We start from the raw sequence: 10,693 nt of genomic DNA, 5'->3' as shown, positions 1-10,693 counted from the left end.
TTAATACAGAGGCTCTTCTTTCCTTAGCAGGATTTCCTCTACACCAGCGTTTGGCAACCTTCGGCACTCATGATGTTGTGGAATACATCTATAATACTCTCATAATCATAATGCTCACAAAGCATTACGGAAGATGTAGTCACAAAACATTTGGAATGCTGAAGGTTGGCTACCCCTGCTCTACACTAAACCCATCAAAACAACATATCTATGGACCTCATTATGTGGACAGGCTAACAGTCATGCTGGAAGAGGAAAGGGCCTGCTCCAAATTGTTTATACAAAGTTGAAAGCATCAAATTGTCTAAAACGTATTTGTGTCACGCCTTATGCTTACCACTCACTGGTACTGAATGGCCTTGCCAACAAATGTAAAAACAGTCTTAGACCATTATCCCTCCTTCACCGAACTTTACACTAGGCACTGTGCATTCTGGTAGGTTGTGTTCTCTTGGCATCCGTAGATTCCTCCAGCAGACTGCCAGGTAGTGTAGTGCAATTCATCATGTTTTCACCAATCTGGGGTCCCATGGCCAATCAGGTAGACACAAGCTTCATATCAAGATATGCAACTCCAAGTGGTAGATGGTGTGGCCTCCATCCGATGCTTGGCATTGCACATTTTGTAGTGCTGGCATAAGCTCAAATATAAGCTAACCGTGCATCTCCGTTAAGAAATCAAACCATTCACTGACTATTCACAATGGGAGATTCATCGGGACACTTCTGATGCTATAACGACTACAAGCAGGGCCTGAGAATTTAAAGGCAGAACAGCCCAGTAAGGGCAGTGACAGAGAGGGATCGTGAATATGTAAGCCTGTCCTTTCAGGGCATCTTATGCTGAAGAGCTATTGCATGAAAACAATGCCTTGTGTTTTACATAGCACAAGCAAATCTAAACACACAATTGCAGTGCATTTGCTGGTGACTAAGTGTGGTCATAGAGGCGATTGTGTGTAAAGCAGTCTGTTTGTGGTGTACTATGTGTGGTTAGGAATTTTAGTGCTTCCAGTGGCTGTAAAGTGTGTTGTCTAGTCTAGAGACTGTAAAGATAGTCTGTCTGCCTGCCTGTCTAAGGGTTCTGAAGAGAGAGAGCACGTGTGTTCACCTGTCTATGGGCCCCGGGGGTACCTAGGGTATACTGTGTGTGTATAGGGGATGTAGTGTGCTTGTGTGTGTACAGAGGAAGTAGTGTGCATGTTAATGAATACATACTGTAGCCTGTGTGTCTAGAGCAGTGTGTTTGCATAGAGGTTGTTGTTGTGTTTATATGTATAGTGACTGTTGTGTGTATTGGGGCTTCAGTGTGTGTATGTTTTAGTAGGTGTAGAGAGTGTTTGTGTATCAGGAAAATGTAGTGTATGTTTTTTTTCTACGAGGTGCAGTCAGCAAGGGGTAGCTGATGTCCCTCTAGGCACAGTGCAGATTACCCTTTAAACTATCGGGCTTATACCTATTATAAGAGTTCTCATAGTCGCCGTTTTTGCTCACTTGCACTGTATATATCAGATACAGTGTGTACGTGTAGCACTGCCCACTCACCACTCCCAACCCAAAAAATAGCATGATGTGTTTCCAGTAGACTCTCTTAGGGTAACTCCTGCTAATGCTTATATGCAAGACCACTCTTTTTCACAGGATTATCCTCTTCCTGTTCTTTTAAATTCATCCCATTCAGACATTGTACTGGCACAATTCAGTACTAGCATTACAGTGCAATACTCAAGACAGCATATTCATCCTGGAGACATTCTGTAACATGAATAGGCCCTCTGCTCCTTACTCCCAGTTCCATTTCCATTCTTTTTTAATCCAGATCTTCCTCATATGCCAAAAAACGTAGCTATGCTCAATTTGAATTAATTTCAATGTGTACATTTTCCACTATATTTCTTTACCTCTTTACCAAACCTCATTAGCCTCTTTGCCATTACAGCTCACTGTTGTCTTGTTCCTTTAGGACAGTCCATAGGCGTGTGCAGCCCATTGCATAAGGGTGTGCACCCTAAAGCACAAACACACACGCCGCATATATATATATATATATATATATATATATATACACACATACATATACATACACACACACACTACTGTGTGTGTGTGTGTAGGTGCTGTGTGTGTGTTTGGGCTCTGTGTGTGTGAAGGCACTATTTGTGTGTGTGGGTGCTATGTGTGTAGGCGTTGTGTGTGTGTGTGTGTGTATGCACTGTGTGTGTGTGAAGGCGCTTTGTGTGTGAAGGCACTGTGTGTGTGTAAGGTTGCTGTGTGTGTAAGGGTGCTGTGTGTGTTTGTGATGGCGGTGTGTGTTTGTGAGGGTGGTGAGTGTGTGTAAGGGTGATGTGTGTGTGAAGGCACTGTGTGTGTGTGAGGGTGCTGTTAGTGTGTGTGTGTAAGGGTGCTGTGTGTGTGTTTGTGAGAGTGGTGTGTATGTGAGGGTGCTGTGTGTGTATGTGTAAGGGCGCTGTGTGTGAGGTCACTGTGTGTGTGTTTGTGAGGATGCTGTGTGTAAGGGTGCTGTTAGTGTGAGGGTGCTGTTAGTGTGTGTGAGTATGTGTAAGGGTGCTGTGTGTGTTTGTTTGTGAGGGTGGTGTGTGTGTTTGTTTGTGAGGGTGGTGTGTGTGTTTGTGAGGGTGGTGAGTGTGTGTAAGGGTGCTGTGTGTGTGAGGGCACTGTGTGTGTGTGAGGGTGCTGTTAGTGTGTGTGTATGTGAAAGGGTGCTGTGTTTGAGGTCGCTGTGTGTGTGTTTGTGAGGGTGGTGTATGTGTGTGTAAGGGTGCTGTTAGTGTGAGGGTGCTGTTAGTGTGTGTGTGTGCTGTCTGTGTGATGGTACAGTGTGTGTAAGGGTTCTGTGAGTGTGAGGATGCTGCTAGAGTGTGTGTGCTGTGTGTGTATGTGTGAGGGTGCTGCGTGTGAGGGTTCTGTTAGTGTGTGTGTATGTGTAAGGGTAAAGTATGTGTGTGTGCTGTTTTTGTGGGGTGGAGGTGGGGGGAGCGTTTAGTAAATATCCCCCCTCCCTTCTTCTAGCCTGCGGGGCTAGAGTTCACGCTCGCGAGATCTGAGCGTTGCCGCGGCAACACTCAGATCTCGCGAGGGGAACCCGGCGGAGCTGCTGGCTAGAGCTCCTCAGGTCCTCTCCTGCCTCCCTTCATGCTGCTGTGGGCATGGTCTCCCTCACCGGCCCACCGAGGGAGGCACATAGTGCGTGCCACGGGGATTAGGGTGTGCCCAGTCACACCCGGCACACCACGTGCGCACGCCTATGGGACAGTCTTTCTCTATATGTTTGCCAATCCACTAGTTATATTTTTTCTTTTAGGACCATTACCCTTATTTGCCTTCTATTCAAGTCATAAATATTATTCACTTTGGCCAGTTTTCTTCTACCCTCCCTTTTGCTGTCGGCCATCTCCCTCTTTCTTTTGCTTTTTTAAATGTCAGTCCCTTTCCCATTGTGCTGTCCCCCATCAGAGTTTATTTCCATGTATGCGGTCACTGTGTGCTCAATTCAAATGCCTACAAACAATAATCTTGCAGTAAGGCCTTTTGCATTGCCATTATCCTCAGTTTAAAAATCTACATCAGGTAATTTATTTTATTGAAAAACATAATTGAGTGCCTCAAGTACTGTATCTGTTATGTTAAAATGATTTATACAGATAAGTTCAAGCTTATGCAATCCCATCCACAATTTATATAAAATACCTCCATCTACTGGGGCCGGGGGGGGGGACGACTAAAAGTAAATTTCAAGTAAATGTGGTTATGTTTCTGTGAAGTACAACACTTAGAATATTAAAACTAAAAGGTTTACTTATTAAACAGTGAATTTAGAACTGAAACTAAATTGTAAAATTTACAACAAAATGGTTGAGTTAGAAAAATTCTCCAATCCAGCTCATTCATTTCAGTCAAGTTTTTGCAATTCCGTTTTCAATCTACCACAATTTACTATTTTGTGAAAAAAACCTCAATGAGAGAAGGATCCGTGGCTGGATACATTTGTGGGTTCCCAGACTGCTCGTCACTTCTCCCTCCATTTTGTTGACCTAATTTTCTTGGCTAGAGGGTTGTAGACAGATTGATGGGAGGTGTGAGGAATGTGCCAATTATGGTGCAACACTGGTGCAGAGCTAACATTTTAGGAAATGTGATATTGTGATTTCCACAGCTAGTAAAACTTAGAATGAAAAAAGGGACATAATAAATTCCATATGTGCAATAAAACACATGTATCTCTCCCTTCTTTATAGTAAATAACAATCATCTGATGCTAGTGGTGCAGGACCCCCAGCTACAGCTGTTTTTCCTCTTACCTTGATTGCTCCATTCACTAAATATTAAGATGACATTTATAATGGGAAATTATGTTCTTTTATTGCAATGCTTTAATCTTATTCTGTACCCTGTGAGTTGATGAGCAGTCTATCTGGAACGAATGCAACATTACATTTTTTTCTAAATTACATTATCATTTATGATGATGCTTACATGATCATTATTGTGATATTTCCAAGAACTAGATAGGAGTCAGTGACATTTCTCAGCCAAAAGCACGTCTTGGATTAGATGAGTAAATCATAGGGAAAGTTTGCTTCTACTTACATTAACAGAGTGGTTTGGAGCAGAGATAGCGTGAAGTGGGAAATGTCTAGAAGCCAGGAAGGAGAACCAAAACGGTAAAAAGGATTTTAACAGATGGATGTACGTGTTCGGACTAGAGGGCAAACTAAATCAGAAACTAAGGAAAGAGTAAAAGAACAGTTTCTAGCATCATTAACTCCTTTGATACCAGCACTGCTTAAGCTTGGACAAACTTTCCTTTTCAATTGCTAAATAGCAAAAAAAATATTTAGGCCATAAAGCCCTCTGGAGAAACACATCTCTACTAGGGTTTCATTCTGTCCCTTGTCATATATGCAGAGTAAATAGCTCTCATTCCTCATTCTTCAGCAAGCGTGGTAGGACAGCTAAATTAAAGCAGATAGCTAATCCTAAAATGATCAGGTACACTTCCCCACATGACAGGTGGATCCAGGACCTGGATGGCGAATCAGAGAGTCACAATGTGATAGCAAAATGTTTACTATCCATTTCCATTGGCAATGATGTCATACATCGCTTTACCATACACCTTGACCTGATCAACACCAACTTGCGGACAAGGTTAAAAGGTAATCCTTGTGGGCGGCGGAACGAAATGGCCGCATAGAGATTGAGCTCCTCCGGCCCCACTCTACCACGCACGAAATAACAGCCACGGACACGGGAATGGGGAAGCACGCCAAGGTGGGGAACACCCCCAGACCAACGGGGACCTGCCAGGTGAGCCAGACCGCTTCCATGCGGCAGTTCCTGGCCGCAAAACCGGACCCGCCATCCCAGGCACAGTCCGAGGCCTACCCACCATCAGAGGCCACCACACTCCCTCTCCCCAGGCCGTGATGAAGCCAGGGAAACCCCACCACCGGACTGGCTAGCCCTCCTGAAAGCACTACCCACACAGGCAGACCTCACCCAGGCCACCTCAGCCCTGCAGTCCTCCATCAGGGCAGACATACAACTGATGAGAGCAGATATCCAGGGCATAGCAGACCGCATGGCCCAGATAGAAGCAGCCCATGACACCCTCACCGCAGCACAAGCAGCCCATGCTGTAATCCACTCTAAACAAAATACCCAAATGCAAGCAATGGCCAGACACATCAAAGATCTCTATAACAGAGGCCGCAGACAAAACCTACGAATAAGGGGCCTGCCAGAAGGGGAAGACTCACTCGCTCATCTTAAAGGTACACTCACGGCCATTTTCAACGAGCTCCTGAGTCGCCCCAAAGAGACCCCCATAGACTTCATCAGAGCACACAGGGCATTGAGACCCAGGGGTCCACCAGAAGCACCGCCTAGGGATGTGATCTGCTGCCTTGCACTTTATTCCCTGAAAGAAGATATCCTGCATGCAGGGTGCACAAGAGGTGACATCGACTTCGAAGGCCGACAACTACAACTATACCCAGACCTATGCCCGGCCACCTTGGGGTATCGCAGAGCACTGAAACCACTCACCAGGTTGCTTGTGTCCCAGAAAATCCGATACCGCTGGACCTTCCCTACAGGCCTGATAGCCACCACCCAGCAAGGCCCTAGGCTGATCCGCACCCCACAGGACCTACAAGAGCTGTCAGAGGAACTACACCTGCCTCCCCTCCACATGTCTTGGCCAGACCCGCTGGATTTCTACAACAGCCCACCCGTGCAGCAAGGAGTATCTCTACCATCACAGCGCAGAAACCGGACGAGATTAGAGACTGTGGGACCAGCTGGAGCAACGCGCTAATGAACTTTCGAGACGGACCAACAAGCTGTGCAGCGCACTGAACTCGTAACTATGCATTGGGACACTATACACATAGGCCCTTAACACTCTTGGGCCACATAATGCACCGCTACACTACCTTGCATTCCACGTACCAGGGGAGGGGGGGGGGTTACCCTGAAAAGGTTACACGGGACAATCTGATTGCTCACCCTGAGGACGCACAAAAGACACACTGGTGGACTTAATGTCTACTGAACACTTGCTTGGGTGGGGGATTCGGAGGGAGGGGGGTGATGAAGAGGAAGATTGGGACCACGTTTTGGGCCGCCATGAGAAAGAGCCAGTGGGCACGTGGGAAGGCAAACCCGGAAAGATAGCACGAGTAGCCCTAGCTAGGAAAAACAGCCAGGTCCCCAACCGAGTTCCCTCACTTTACAGGGCGACCTCAACCGGGAAGCACGAATGACAGGGTAGGGGAGGAGGTACGTAAGGGGCAAAATGAGGCCAACCAGGTACATACAGCAACCACACCAGCCTGCAAGTTAGCTCATAGATACACACTGCCTCACAACGGAGGGGTTGAGTAGCGGAGGTGTATCAGGTAGGACATGACCGACTCCAGGGGTTTGCTCATGAACATGCACCCAAGTGGGAGGGGGAGGGCCGGGGCTGGGCCCGGTAGCTGCCGACACCGCCCGTACTGACTAGATAGCTCCAGGGTGGAGGGGGCCGGGGGACATAGGAGACCCAGACGGGAGAGAGTTACACCACACTTGGCCCTTGGAAGGGGAAAAGTGGGGAAGAGGTCACAAGGCCGCGCTCCCAACAGACAGGGGCACATAGAAGTTGGCGAGGGGACTCGGCGGTGCCGACAGGTGCGGCGCAGTCGACTCCTGCTTAGCCCATACCCTAGTCTTTTCTTTTTGTGTTTTTCTCCTTATCTTTCTATTTTTCATTTCATTGGTGCTTCGATACCAACAAGGTTTATTGTTATATTCTGTTGAAACGTTTGATATCTGTAGTTGACGCTCGCCTCTCCCAGCGGCGCCCACGGGGACAGGGGACGAACCCACAAGGGGTGACCTGCCCACGAGGTGCACGCAAAAGTTCGCCACCCCCACCCGCCCCGACCAATCCCACCCACCACACCCTGATCCTTTAGAACCGTACCAAACATGCCGTCCCACACCACACACAAACAAGCCGAAATAAAATTTCTCTCCATTAACGCTAAAGGTATGAATGTACCCGAAAAGCGCTCGCACGCCCTACGACACTTTCATAGCCAGAAGTCACAGGTAGTTTTTATCCAGGAAACACATTTTAAAGAGGGCCAAGTGCCCAGACTGACGGACCGACATTACGCACAGTGTTTTCTAAGCAATAACCCTGAAGGGAAATCCAAAGGCACAGCGATACTAATTCACAGATCGCTGCACTTTGCACCCACCGACACACTACGAGACGACCACGGACGATTTGTTTGCGTCAAAGGAACGATCGCAAACCGCACATACACGTTCGCGAACCTGTATACCCCCAACAAACGCCAACACCAATTGCTACGCACGACACTCAAAGAGATTGAGGGGTTTGCGGAGGGTTGCCTGGTTGTGGGAGGCGACCTGAATGTGGCCCTGTCGCCGAACATAGACACATCTATGGGGTCCTCCACAACTCCCCAACACATCTTGACTCACATTACGAAAACAATGAAAGAGTTGCGACTAGTGGACTGCTGGAGAGCGCACGAAAACATCCATGCCCAAGATCATGAAGGAATTTGAATCGTACGGAGATCTGTCAAACTTTAAAATCAATTTCTCTAAATCCACGATCCTCAACGTATCCATCCCGGGGCCCAGAGCGGCGGCCCTCCAACAAGAGCTACCGTTCCGATGGTCCGACACCTCCCTGAAATATCTTGGCGCGGTGCTCACAAAAGACCTTTCCCGATTATACGAAGCAAACTTCCAACCGCTTCTGAACACCATTCAGAAAGATCTGCAAGACTGGGACCAAGTCCGCCTCTCGTGGTTTGGAAGAGTGGGTGTGCTCAAAATGAATGTCCTCCCAAGGGTCCTGTACCTGTTCCAGGCCATCCCTGCGGCCATCCCGGAGGCCTTCTTCACCTCCCTCAGATCGCTCGCCCTTAGGTACACATGGCAGAAACAAAAGGCGAGAATTAAACACGACATGCTCACACTACCGAAAGCCAAAGGAGGCCTGGCCCTGACAGATTTCAAGAGATACCACAGGGCCACCCATATCCAAAGGATAATGGAGTGGACCAAACAAGGGGTGCAGAAACTGTGGAAGGATGTGGAAGCAACGCTAGTGGGGAGGCCGATGGCAGTCCTCCCCTGGCTAGACCCCCAACAAGGTAGACAGCTAGCAGCCCCACACCCCCTAATTAAAACTACCATGCAGGTGTGGCACACGGTGGCAACGCCACTCTCGCTCACCACCACACCATCCCCAATGCTGCCACTAGTCCACAATCAAGCCTTCCCACCAGGAAGAGAACCGAGGTCGCTGTCTCTACTACTGGGCCAGGAAATACCGAGGCTATGCCACACCACGGACAACGGCCACACTAAGACGCTGGAGGCCATGACGGGAACCCCCAACCACTCATTCATGATGCGATTCAGATACAGACAACTGGCAGGGTTCGTACAAGAAGCTACTCAAAACAAGCACACCCTCAGACCACTTACAGCTTTTGAAGAGCTATGTATGGATCCAGACCCTTTAGCTAGAGGCCTATCAACACTCTATGAAATGATCATGCGGATGAGGAGACTGCCGCCCCCAAGCTTCATGGGGAAATGGGAAACGGTTTTAGGCACCACATTCACACCTGACCAGTGGGACAAAATTTGCACCCTCTCACTTCACTGCGCACCGTCCAGCGGGACGCAAGAAACTGCATACAAAATCCTAGCCCTCTGGTACCGCACACCACTCCAAACACACCTCTACGACCCCACGAAAGACGACACATGTTGGCGATGCACCACACACACAGGTACATACCTCCACATATGGTGGGAATGCCCGATCATCCAACCATACTGGTCAGCCATACACAAGATCATCAAAAGATTCTCAGATACCCCGCCACCCATAGACCCCGCAACATTCCTGATCCATCACACCACTCGACCTACAAAAAATCCTTGACCATCCGGATACTTAATGTGGCCAAAAGCCTGATCCCTCTTTACTGGAAAAAGCAATGTGCACCCCCCTTAGAAACATGGTACCAACGTATGGAGGAATTGAGAGCAATGGAGGAGCTCTCCCTGCTGGCAGAGGGGAGGACACAGGCGTATGTGACAATCTGGACACATTGGATCTTGACAACGACCAGAGCAGACTTCCGAGACTTGTTGACTGACTGAAGAAGCCTGACTTGACGAAATACTAACAAAAACTGAACTAGAACGCACAATCACGTAGGGCAAATACCACACATCAACATAGTACGGAAACTAACTCACACACTACCCCTCCACCCCCCCACCACCCCCCCTCTCCCCGGGGGAACCCGCAAGCAGAGAGGCGACACAGCAGGGAGGGTAGGCGGACGCAGAGAACCTGGACAGATGGGCACCCCATATGACAAGGGATGCGAACTAGGGGTTCCCTACTAGGCTTGAGACCTAATACCCAGACCGGCCTAGTAGTGACAAAACCCACTGACGATGAAGACCTTAGGCTTGCACCTGTAGGACTGGGACATCGCCCTGACACTCCCTAGGGGAGTAAACCGTAATTCACTAAATACCAAGTCACAGGTCAGGGATAACACCCGCTACAGTAGCGATCCCAGAATAGCTTCCGCGACCACTCGTTAAGGGGCAAGGCCCGCCTTCACTTATGTTGTAGGACCTGCGAGCCCTACCTGAAACAATTGCTGACAGATGTTGGGTGACTTGCACGTCACCACTGTTATTTTTCTTCTGCATCTACTTCATGTTCAGGAAGTACTCTGAAAAGTTCTATTAGCGGACCTGCGTGTCAATATTTAACACTGCATATATAACTTGAAATCCATGAATAAACAGAAATTTACCAAAAAAAGGTAATCCTTGTGGAAAATGCCCTGAAATCAGGACAAATACTACCATACGCGGTAAGTATCCAAGTACCTGATGACATAACCATCCCAAGGGACAAGTACATTTATTTTACCCATACAGGTAGAGAAGGGTCAGAGATTGAAAAACTCTGATGCCCTAATCTGTTTATCCAATAGTATACAACAATTAGGGATGGTGGTAACACCTACACCAATGGTAAGTATTGGTAAGAATCCCACCTGTGTAATAGTCAACAATGTTACACCCAATAGTGTTACTTTAC

This window comes from Pelobates fuscus, chromosome 3 (assembly GCF_036172605.1).
Source record: "Pelobates fuscus isolate aPelFus1 chromosome 3, aPelFus1.pri, whole genome shotgun sequence".
Lineage (NCBI taxonomy): Eukaryota > Metazoa > Chordata > Amphibia > Anura > Pelobatidae > Pelobates > Pelobates fuscus.
The sequence above is the reverse complement of the archived record's forward strand: the minus strand, read 5'-3'. Positions refer to the sequence as shown.